Here is an 11,491-nt window from a genome sequence, read left to right as displayed (position 1 = left end):
TTCTGCTTTCTAAACACTGTATGTAAAATAAACAAACAGAACTATAGCATGACTACTCAGTAACTTATTGAAGAGCATATCAGAAAAACGGGATATCATAGTCCTCATTAAAGTTCTCATTTATCATAGCAGACTTTCATCAGATAAACTCATCCTGCTGTGCCTCATATTCTTCTCTAAAAAATCAGGACAGATACCTCTCTTACAGAGTATTTGAGGCAAAGATTTGCTGAAGTCCATAGATCACTTAATTAGAAAATGCTGTTTTTTAAAAAAATGTGCAATCAAAACATGTAAAAACTGTAATTTGCATCAAGAAACATAAATAGTTTTTTCAGAAATATTCAAAACTCTTATAGTGCTGAAGTTGTTGTGAGGATAGGGCTAGGAGTACTTTACAAAACCCAGATATTGTGCTGTGCAGGACAAGTTACAGAAGTTTTCTTATCTCCTCATGACTTTGTTTTGAAGCTGAAGAGGATAGTGGCAGTGGTAATTGAATGTCAGAGTAGGATGCGCCCAGGGATGAATGCTATGGCTGTCCCAGGGTACCCAGAGATCAAACAGCATGGCTGATGGTCTTCACCAGCAAGTACAGCCTGGCATCTCCAGTGAGAGCCCACCTGTGGCCTAAAGATCAGCAGCTGAGCAAGCTGTCATTATGGAGAAGAATCGGTGTTTTTTTCATAGCGCTGCTGCCCTGTAACCCCCATGTTGCTGCTCCTGGGGCTCTGTTCACCCTTCTGGTCACCTAAAATCATGCAGAAGGGGTTCAGAGTGGTGTTGAGCATGTAAATGTGATGGCTGGGGAAGGCAGGCATGGGTGCAAACAGCAGGGGGACAGGTCACAGTGAAGTTACAGGATGGCAGAAGATAAAATGGGAACACAGGAAAACTGTGCAAGGAAAGAGCTCAGGTGGTTGTTCCCTTAATTAGGACAGGAGCTCACTGCCACAAGAACTCAGTGAGTCATTCCTAAGATAATTGAGCTGTTGTAGGTGGCAGATTCTGGAAGAGATACAAAACCCGTTTCAGACCACAAGCCGATTTTGGATCACTGAGGGCCTACACCTAACATGGGTGCTGTTCACTTCAGGTTTACACTGTTTTAGCACAAGCAAACCACACTCCCTCAGCTATGACAAGACCCTAAACTGGAAAGGTAGCTGAAGCAATCCAGACAGATCACTATATAGCAAAAGCATTTTAGGCAATGAAGATAAAACTCATGTGAGTAACAGAATCAGCTTTTGTCATTACTTGCAGCGAAACCCAGGTGACTCATCTACCCTCAAAATTTTTTTTTTCCATGGCACTCTCAGTGTCATTTTTGACTGTTAAAGGTTCAAGTGAATCATTTATGAACATATTCTGGCAACTCAGCCAAGGGATATTCTTCCAAGCCCGGTTTCTTGATGAAACAAAAATGGAAAACTAAAACCTGCAACAGATCAAACTAGAGCTTTTTTCAAAATTTCACCTCAGCCCAGGAAAATTGAGTTCAAAAATCTCCTCTGGTCTAGGGCCAATTCAAACTTAATATCTCTGCCTGTCAGAAGGTATAACATATAATTATCTAGCTCACCCGGGCATTGCAAAAATTAGTTATTATTTGCATAGAGTGGTTGAATAATTTAAGAATCTTCATCTCAGCTCTCATGAAAGATTGTCTTTCTAAAGTAAAAAAAAAAAAAAATTATTAATAATTTCAAATTGGTAGTAGAGGAGAAGGCAGGTTCCAGATCATAAGTTGAGTAATTCAGTGATGCCCATAAGAAACAGGCAGGTACCAGGGTATAGATGGGATATTGTCCTAGGGTGACTTTATGATGCTTGTATCCGCAATCATCTGTTCTGTTTATACTGGCTAGTAAGTTCTTCACCTTTAAGACTGGCTCTGAGAGCAAAGTGGGGAAGAAGAAGCCACAGTTTGTCTTGAGAAACTGCACTTGCTCCTCCACATCCAGCTCCTGGACTGTGCTGTCTGAAGCACGGATAGTGGGACAGAGCCCTCCTTTGCTTTTAGTTAGTGTTTTTAGTTAGTGTTTTTTTAGCTAGCTGAGGCAGAGAAGTTCCCTGGACTGTGGCTTTTCTTTTTCTTGGAACTGATCAGCTCTGCTCTGGACTGACAGCCCAGACAAACCCCAGGAGCTCATGCCTGTGGCCCATTGGGGCCTGGGCCTTGGCACTTTCCAGTGCAGGAGGGACTGATAAGAGACTGAGTGTGCTGAGCTACACACAACAACAAGGACTTTCTGAATTTACCCTCTCTTCAGAACAGCGAGACGTTTTATTGTGTAATATTCTTAATTTTTTTATGTTTGTGAATACTTTGCTTGTTAAATAAGTAGGTTTTTTTCCACTCTTCTCCAAAGAAATCTTTTCCCAAACCAGTAAAGGGAGGGGCTGCTTGAACCTGCTTTCTGGAGAGACCCCTTTGAAAGTTTCCTCCTAAATTTGCTCTAAACCAAGACAGATGTGGGGGACCAGATAATCTTTCTTCAATAGCAGACCTCTTCTTGTAGGATTTGGGACTTATTTGTCCTTCAGATGGAAGACAGAAGTATTAATTAAAGAAAACATCAGGAAGCTGCTTGGGTTTCTGTTCACAGCTCAACTGCCCTGCACTTTTATCACAGATTTCCCTCATTTCTTGTTTAGCCACACCTAATGGAGCCCCTTTGCCCCCTCTGATCTCAAGGGTTGCCTGTGCCCCAAGTGCAGTGAGAAAAAGCACACCTGCTGACATCCCAGGATTTTGTGCTGCTTTCACCTCACACAGCAGAACTGCCATGACAGGGAAGCTGTAATTTGGTTTTAGTATTTAGATTGCACTTATCAAAACAGTTCATTTGCATTCACAGTCTCACCCTTGATGACAGCTGATATTTGAAGTCCATTATATTTGAAAATGTCTTGTCTGTCACTTGCAAGATAGGAGAAACAAGGTGTTCTGTGTTCCCAAAAACTGCACAGCAAAAATCTCTTCTGTCCACTTACTTCTTCAATTCAGCATCTTCATGTTTCCATCCACTCTGATGGGGGTGGCACATCAGGACTGAGCACAGCTATGCAGGAAAGACCTGATCCAACTGGTTTTTAAGTGCCATGTTGCAGTGCCAGTAGCTGTGGTCAGGACCCCATGCTCCATGCACCACACTCACAGATTGAGGACACTGGGTCTGCATTGGGGTTTTTAAGGTAGGGATTTTCCAGTTAGACTTTCCCAGATACACAGTGTCAAGGAAGCCTGACTAGATTTCTTTCTTGGATTGTCTGATTCAAAAGGAAGTACTCAGAATTCAAATTGTTACACACTTCTACTATGATTTATTTAAAATTCTTGTATCCAGGTTTCCTCCATCCTTAAGACAAGTGACCCTTCATTCACACAGGGTGTCACCATGCTTTTTAACCAGGTGAGATATATTACACAAGGTTGCAGATATAGTGCCTTGTATAGGTTGGCAATAAGAAAGAACCATTACCATCTCAGTGTAGAAAGTTTTACAGTTCTATTTTGTTGCCTGAGTGTTCATAAGCTACCTAAACACCCTTAAATCCCTGCATAAAGGGTGAAGGAAAGAAGACTTCCACGGATGTGACTAGCATGAGGACACGGTGTTAAGGAATCTTCCTGAGGTATGGGAACACGAGTTTGATCTCCTAGGCTTGTGCTGTCTACTCCAGTATGAATTTTTGTGATTTCACCTTCACTTGGGTCTGTAAAAGTGAAAAAACAGTAAATACAGGGATTTCACTTTTCCTTCCTAGGGAAGACTCACAGATATGGTTTGGTTTCATCATTCACACATTTGTTTTCATCAAAACAGTTTTCTGGCTGGGAGTTTCCTGTCTGAGATAGGCATCCCATACCATGGCATAAGTATTCCTGTAGGACCATAGGGTTTACATTGAGTTTTGCTCCTCCTTCCAGGACTACTGGAAGAAATTAGAAGACAGATAAAATAGAGAAGCAAAAAGGGACATAAAAAGGAGATAAAAATGAGCTGTATGCGCACCCTGCTAACCACCAAGGAATATTCCTTCTTAATTGCATAAGCATTAGTTTTATTATCTCATTGCTTCTCCCCCTCTCTCCCTTTAGCTTTGTTTGGAGTTGGGATTAATTAGCATAAGATGTTGGAGCATATGAATTGCAGCAAACTTTTGCTTTATTCCACAGCTGGGGTGGCCAAGGCACTTAAAAGCAAATTCTCATTGATGTTTCTGGGAAGAGGTTCAGAAAGGATTTTAACCTACATAGTTTTGATGTGTAACAGGAACTAAAGGAAAAAGGATTACATTAAAAGAAAAATATATCCTTCTCTATTCACCCAATCTTTCAACAGTTCATTTCAGTATTTATATAATGAAAAACAATAGTTCCAGCAGAGAGGGCAATGTACTATGAATTTCCCACTTCTGCATATCTACCTATGGTAAAGTTCATACCAATGACAAAGAAGCTACTCAAAAAGAACAATTTTGGTTTTTTTGTTTTGCATTCACAATACCATTTATAACTAAAATCCCTCTGAACTTTATTAAGAAATTAAAGCAAAGATTTTTGCTTCAGTTTCTCACTTATGTCAGCCCAAAGGCATAAATAAGAAGCTTATGCTTACATGTGCATCTTATGCATGTAAGTGTCCTTGGGTATCTGCATTTACATGAGAGCCCTAGGTCTGCAGGAATATTACCAAAAGATGATACAGTTGTGAAAATATCAGTAAGAGTGCCTTTTGAAAAGCAACAGTTCCTGAATGTGTTCTCACTAATAAGTATTTGAAACTAGATTTCAAGACTGGAAGCCCTTTTCTTGTGAAACTGGGTTGGTTACACAGAGATCTGTGTGGCTGTTGGAAAAGGAAATGGTCCAAATGTACCATTTGAAAGACCCCCTTATGCTCTTCTTATTCTGATAGATGTTTCTTTTTTTCTTTTTCCCGAAGCTATTTCCCTCCTCTTCCTTCTACCTACGAGTGAAAAGTACACTCATTAAGAGCCATGAGATCTACTTTTCTTCATTAAAAGTAAATTAAAAAAATCACAAACCAGAATTAAAGCTGCATAATGCAGTCCCTATCACATGATAAAGCACCACCGAAAAGAAATACTGTTATCAACCCTGTCTTATATTCATTAAGCAAATCTCATTCTCAAGCACTGCTTGAGATGGTGCTCAGATTTTCCTCATTTTTCTATTACATGATCCATCGGACTTTATTTTCTTGTGATTATGGAAACAACTGAACATTACACCTATAAGTTCTAGTTGCTTGCTCCATCATTTTCTTTTAATAGGTTTCAACAGCAAAGAGAAAATTAAACCAGGGAAATCTTGTAACAGAAAATGAAGAATACCTGATAATGTGCATTCAGCAATTACTGAGGAGGAGGGGGTGGTGTAGCTCTTTTTAAGCTATGCCTACAGGGCACTTCCACTGCATTGGTACATAGGCATGCAGTTTGCCACTCACTCATATTTTGTGAGTGACAGACTCAACGTATCATGTAAAATACCAAAGCAAGACATTGCTGTGGTACATGCTTACCTGAAATGCAACAGGGACTGGGTTTGCAGATTATCCAACAAATGAAAATGGACTTAGACTTCAGCAAAATTCCAGCAACAGCCAAAAGGATATCTCTCACATCTTGCCTGTCACTGCCTTGAAGGTGCCTAGGTCCACTGTGTCTGACTGAAAACCTGCACATGCACTGGGCATCGTCCCATGCTCCTCTCCCAGCTGGGCTAAGTGATTGTGCGCTTTGTTTCTGCTAAAACTCAATACAGTTCAGGAGATGAGGATGCTTCTGTCCATGGAAAGGAGTTTCATCAGAACAGGAAGGATGCAAATGCCTGTAGTGTCCATGGGGCATTCAGCTGAGAAGGTGGCTTTGATTCAGGAGGACTCTCAAGACTGCCACAGGATTTTAAGCAGAAGCTGCAAAAATAAACAAATGTACCAAACAAAACCCTACTGGTGAGAAACTCCTACTCCCTCTGGGTTTCCTTTAAGACATGGATATAGGTTGCCATCTTCCCCCATGATAATGTTCTAGATGGCAGATGGAGCTTCTGCCCTGTAGCCCTTGGTAAGTGCCTTCCTCTGACTTGACTGCTGCTGCAGTATGCAAATTTGGCTGATTGCAGGTGACTTGCAGCTCCCCAGTCAGGCTAGCAGCTAGTGCTAGTAATTCAACAGGGTAGGAAGAATAGGCATGCAAGTCTCTCCTCAGAGGCAGAGAGGTTCTTATAAATTAGGTGCTGCAAAGGTCACATTTAGCTTTTGGTCCTATGGTTACCAATCTCTGGGGCCTCCCTAGAAGCTCAGTAATACCTTAAAGGTGAAATTTAAGTTCACTGCAAGCAATCTGCAGCAATATAAGGAAACCTGACTCTAAAGGAGAGGGAGGCATATGTAGAAGATACATGTGCAAAGCTCTGCAGGTTATGAAAGGACTCTTTAGTTCCAGCACAACAGCTGGAGATGAGCTACCACCATTCTGTTTGTTCCAGGACAAAGCCTGGTTAAGCTGAGCTGCCCTCAGTCCTTTTTCCTGATGAAGGTATCGTGCTGCAATAAATTTGTTCTGTGGAGGAGAAAATAATTCAGCTACAGATTTGCCTGTATTCATAGTAGCAACTGTATGCTGATTTTTACCTCTAAAATTGTCCTTGTTTTAAGATCTACCTAAAATCATTAAATGAAAATCATCTGGTCTTGTAGCTGGAAGGAACATGGTCCTACCTTCTTCATGAATAGAGAGCACTTGGCTGTTTGTTTCTGGAAAATGTCTCACACAGGAGAAAGAGTCTTATGTCAAAGTAACAAAGCTGAAGGTAATCCTTGGCTTAGAAAAATGTGCCATGAACTAACTCCACTCAGCTCTTCAGAAGACAGAAAAGAGGAGTTTGTGCTAAAGCATCTTGCTACAATACATATCAGATTGTTAATCTCACTTTGGTGCTGAATGCAGAAACAGCATTTCAGTGCTGCTGACTAAGAGGTAGAACAGCTCTGCAGATAAGCAGCCTCACGCTGAGATTGTGTGACCACCCCACTACCCTGTCCTCAGATACTGCAAGAACTCTCTTTCTTAGGCATATCTCCAGGGCTTCAAGGACCATTTATGAAGATATTCCTTATAGAACTGCCATGTTTTCAATTTGGGAGAGTTTGCTCCTTTGTTTTCCCAAGTAGGGAATTATTAATGCATATTACTGTAAGAAAAAGAAACAGTCAGTTCAGAGCATACACGCACCCTTTCCTCTGCCACTGGAATTCATGTACACATAAAGGACTGTTTCTTTTAATCTCACAGGAACACAAGTTGTTTGCCAAACGCTGGCTTTAAAATCGGCCTGTGGTTTTGGGCAAGTACCACAGCCAGATTTGCTGTGAATGTTGTAGCTGCCTAGAGTGCCTAATGGAGAAGAAACCAAGACTTCAGCACAGTTCCCTCATCTGCCTCTCCAGTCTGTTGCAGCTGTAGCTGTATCCTGCCGACTGCTCTGTTGCTATGCCAGCTTCAGTCAGAGGTTATTGTGTGGTAATACACAGCTGCTCACAGGCAGCAGAGCTGCTTTAATAGCCTAATACAGAATAAATGAACAAAATAAACATAAGTTGCTGCAGGACTGCAGGACACTAGGACTGCAGCACACTTTCAGGAGCTGCACAGCACTTGCCACTCAGACAAATAACCTGTGCCTTGGCTGCTTGCTCTTCCTGGGCATGGGCTTGCTGTCCAGAGTTTATTGGCAATGCCAGCACATCCACATAGCATGCAAGGAAAGTTATACGTGTGTGTCCATGTGTTCCTGCCCTGGGGGCTTCGTTTCCAACCTAGTTATAATTCATTGGGATGTTCTTCTCATACTCTGACCCCCAACGTGGTCACTCCTAATGATCTCTGTGGGTCTTAGGCCAGTGCCTGTATAACACATGAGAATTAAGGTTCTGCCTTCTCGTCATTGCCATTTAATGCTGTGTTGGTACCTCCACTAGACATTACTGTCCTAGTGACAGAGGCAGTGCCACTTTCCCGCAGCTCCAGCAGTTCAAAACCCCAAACCACTGCTGATTTCAGCTTGTTCATATATTTTTAGCAGCGAACTGCAGTGGATGAGGAGCAGAGGTACTCACTGTTCTGCTGCCTTAGCTGGCATGTAGTAACCCCTGGGAGGTGGCTGGGCATTATTCCACCTTAAATTCCCCTCCAATATGAATTCTTGTGCACTGGAATAATAGAATTCTTGAGTTTGGAAAAGATCTCTAAGGTCATTAAGTCCTACCATTAACGCAGTTCTGCCAAGTCCATGTCACTATACCATGTTCCTCAGTGCCTCATCTACAGGTCTTTTAAACACCTCCAGGACTGGTGACTCAACCTCTTCCTTGGGCAGCCTGTACCAGTGCTTGACAAACCCTTCTGTGAAGAATTTTATCACAACATTTAACCTAAACTTCTGCCACAACTTGAGGCCACATCCTCTCATCCTTTCACTTGAGATATGGGAGAAGAGACTGACCCCCACCTGGCCACAACCTTTTTTCAGGTAGTTCTAGAGCAATAAGGTCCCCCTGATCTTCCTTTTATCTAGGCCGAACAACCCCAACTCTCTCAGCCACCCCTCACCATTATGCTCCAGACCCTTCAGCACCTTTGTTGCCTTTCCCTGGACACACTCTGGCACCTCAACATCTTTCTTGTAGGGAAGGGCCTGAAACTGAGCACAGGGGAAGAATCACTTCCCTGGTCCTGCTGGCCACACTGCTTCTGATACAGGCCAGGATGCCACTGGCCATGAAAACCGCAGGTGCCCAGGAAAGTCAGGTTAGGTTGGGTTTGGTTTTTTTTAATTGACAAAATTACATCTTAACAGAAAAAATAGAAGCATCTAGTGCCTGATTTTTAACCCCACAGCTTTCAGTGTGACCCAGAGACACACACTGGCTCAGGCCACACAGGTGGCAGGATGTTCTCTCTTACAAAGTCTGTAAGACCAGCAGATTGATAGAAATTGCTGCTGTTTCTCTGTGCCCGACTGTTCTTTCTCTTTTGCTTTTGCATGTCTGTTGGCATTCTTTTATCCTGAATCTTTTATGCAGTTTCTTATACATGCTGGTGCCCAGTACAGCATAATACAGCTTGATTGGCTCATAATCAACACTTCATAATAAAAATCACGTACTATTGTCTGATATGTTATAAGTCAGACAGAGTGGAGAATAATTTAATTTTTTTCTCTCTCTCATACTGAGAAATTTGAGGACACTTTGGCAATTCTGCTATAATGCTGTGTGTCACTTTGGAGACCTTCAGAGGCCACTGCATTGCAAATAGCTATCAATTTGTGAGACTTGAGCAAGTTTTATGTAGCAGTTTTTGCATATAGCATAACTGCAATAAGCACCAATTTTGCCTATAAACAGGTACTACTTCCCATTCTTTAGGGATTTCTTTGGTAGGAGGAATTATATTAAAAATAGACACTTTTAGTTTTGCAATTATCTCAGAAATCAAGTCTAAAATACAGTTTTAAGGCTAACCCTTTACTGACAATGGATTTTGCATCAAATTTTCTTCTGTGTTCTGTGCAGACTATTTTTAAGCTATTTTAACCATATCATAAGCATGATGAAGCTCTATGAGGTCAGATGAGATTTTGGAATTAAAGTCCTTCACTGTGTAACTTTCCAAATATTACTCTCCATTTTCTCGTCCTTCCTAAACTACAGGCTGCTTTCTTCATCAGGTTTTTATCTTCAACAATCAGAAAATACACTTCAGTGCCACGAAGACTCAGCACCACAAAATTCAGATATAGTCTTGATGGTGTGAAGATGTGTCAATCTCTTTTCTTAAAAAAAAATAAAAATTAAAGTTTAAACTAAACAAAACATACTTACATTGGAAATTTGTACTAAAATAAGGGAAACAAACTTCTGCCTCCCTCAAGAAGGCTGCATTACTTAAAAGCTGCCATTACCTAGGCAGGCAGAGGAGTAACTTACCCACACTGCGCAAAGACTACAAAGGCATCTCACTGAAAGATGCTCTGTGCCCAACACTTTTGAATGGGGTATCAGCAGACCTCTACCCACCAGTTCCCTCTTGAGTGGCATTCCTGTGGCTTCTAGGAAAGGTATTGAGCTGACATCAGACTTTAAATAGTTTAGCCCCAGCTGGCAATTAAGAACCAGGGAACTGCTCTCTCACTCCCCTTTTTGCCCTTCCCCCAGTAGGATGGGGAAAAAGAATTTTTTAAAAAAAAGAGAAAACCTGTGAGTTAAGAACCCAGCTTAAGAAATGGAAAAGAAAAAAAAAAAAATTGTCCTACTTATCATCATAATGTAACAAGAATGGAGGTAACAAAACCAGAAATGAGTAAAACCCAAAACCATCGTGCAGTTGTTCACCACAAGCTGACTGATGCCAGACCCTGTTCCTGAGCAGTGATCAGCCCCTCCCAGTAACCCCCCCAGTTTATATAGTGGGAATGATATTCTGTGATATAGAATATCCCTTTGGAAATTTGGGACAGCTCTCCAGGCTATGTTCCCTCCCAGCTTCTTGTGCATCTCCTCCCTGGCAGACCACGGAATGCTGAATTCCTTGACTTGGGGTAAGCACTGCTAAGCAACAACCAAACCATCAGTGTGCTACCATTATTCTGATGCTAAACCCAAAACACAGCTGTACCAGCTACTAGGACAAAAATTAACTCTATCCCAGCTGAAACCAGGACACCTGGCTAAATATAATGCAGTAAGGTGAAATAAGAAGGAAACTTTTCTTCTGGACATTTAGTCAGCAAAAGCAACACTGTAAGAGGAAAAAGCCAGACACCAGTCATTATGGCTTAGCATTAATCAAAGAGCAAAGCAAAACTGGAGAATTAGCCAAGAAGTGAAGTCATGCTGAACAGCACAAAGTCACCTTCTAGATGAAAGCCTTATGTGACACCGTTGCTAGTATGTTCCATGCAGGTGGCATGGTTCTCCGCGTCAGCATCCTATCAGACGTGGTTTTTCTCTAGTCTTGTGCAGGTTAGGCATTAAAAAGCTTCTCATACACCATGAACAGGACTAAGCTGGTCCACAAGTGCTAACATGACAGAGATTTTTAGAGAAAGTTTCCAAAATTTCTGTCTTGCTTTTGGAAATGGCCAGCTTCTGTCAGCTAAGATTGGGTCCTTCCTTTCTTCAAGCAAGTAAATACCAACAAGTTAGTCCAAGGCAGCATGAAAACCATCTCATCTTCATTTTTACTGTCAGACAAGCTAAAATAATTCTTTGTACAAACACCAATGAGGACCTGACTGGTAGGAGGAGACTTTGATGACAAATAATAAATTAAAAGTCTATCAAGGAAGAAAGGCCTATATAGACTTGTCTCCCCTGCAATTAGGGTGAACATGCAATGTAGAAGAGTCTTGTACCCCATTTTTTCTCAGTTTCTGCTGTGCTTAGGCCAA

General features: G+C 41.6%; 1 long non-coding RNA gene across 1 annotated transcript; it reads right to left on the bottom strand.

Moving 5' to 3' along the window:
- Positions 1 to 3,307: 3,307 nt before the first annotated feature.
- Positions 3,308 to 5,951, bottom strand: LOC147655549 (uncharacterized). The gene is made up of 2 exons (XR_015279599.1): positions 5,559 to 5,951; positions 3,308 to 3,723 (listed from the first exon to the last, which is right to left on the bottom strand). It is a non-coding gene; the product is annotated as an uncharacterized LOC147655549 (long non-coding RNA).
- Positions 5,952 to 11,491: the final 5,540 nt, after the last annotated feature.

Source organism: Cyanistes caeruleus, chromosome 1, assembly GCF_971803275.1.
Source record: "Cyanistes caeruleus chromosome 1, bCyaCae1.hap1.1, whole genome shotgun sequence".
Classification (NCBI taxonomy): Eukaryota; Metazoa; Chordata; class Aves; order Passeriformes; family Paridae; genus Cyanistes; species Cyanistes caeruleus.
This window is presented reverse-complemented; position numbering and strand designations above follow the sequence as displayed.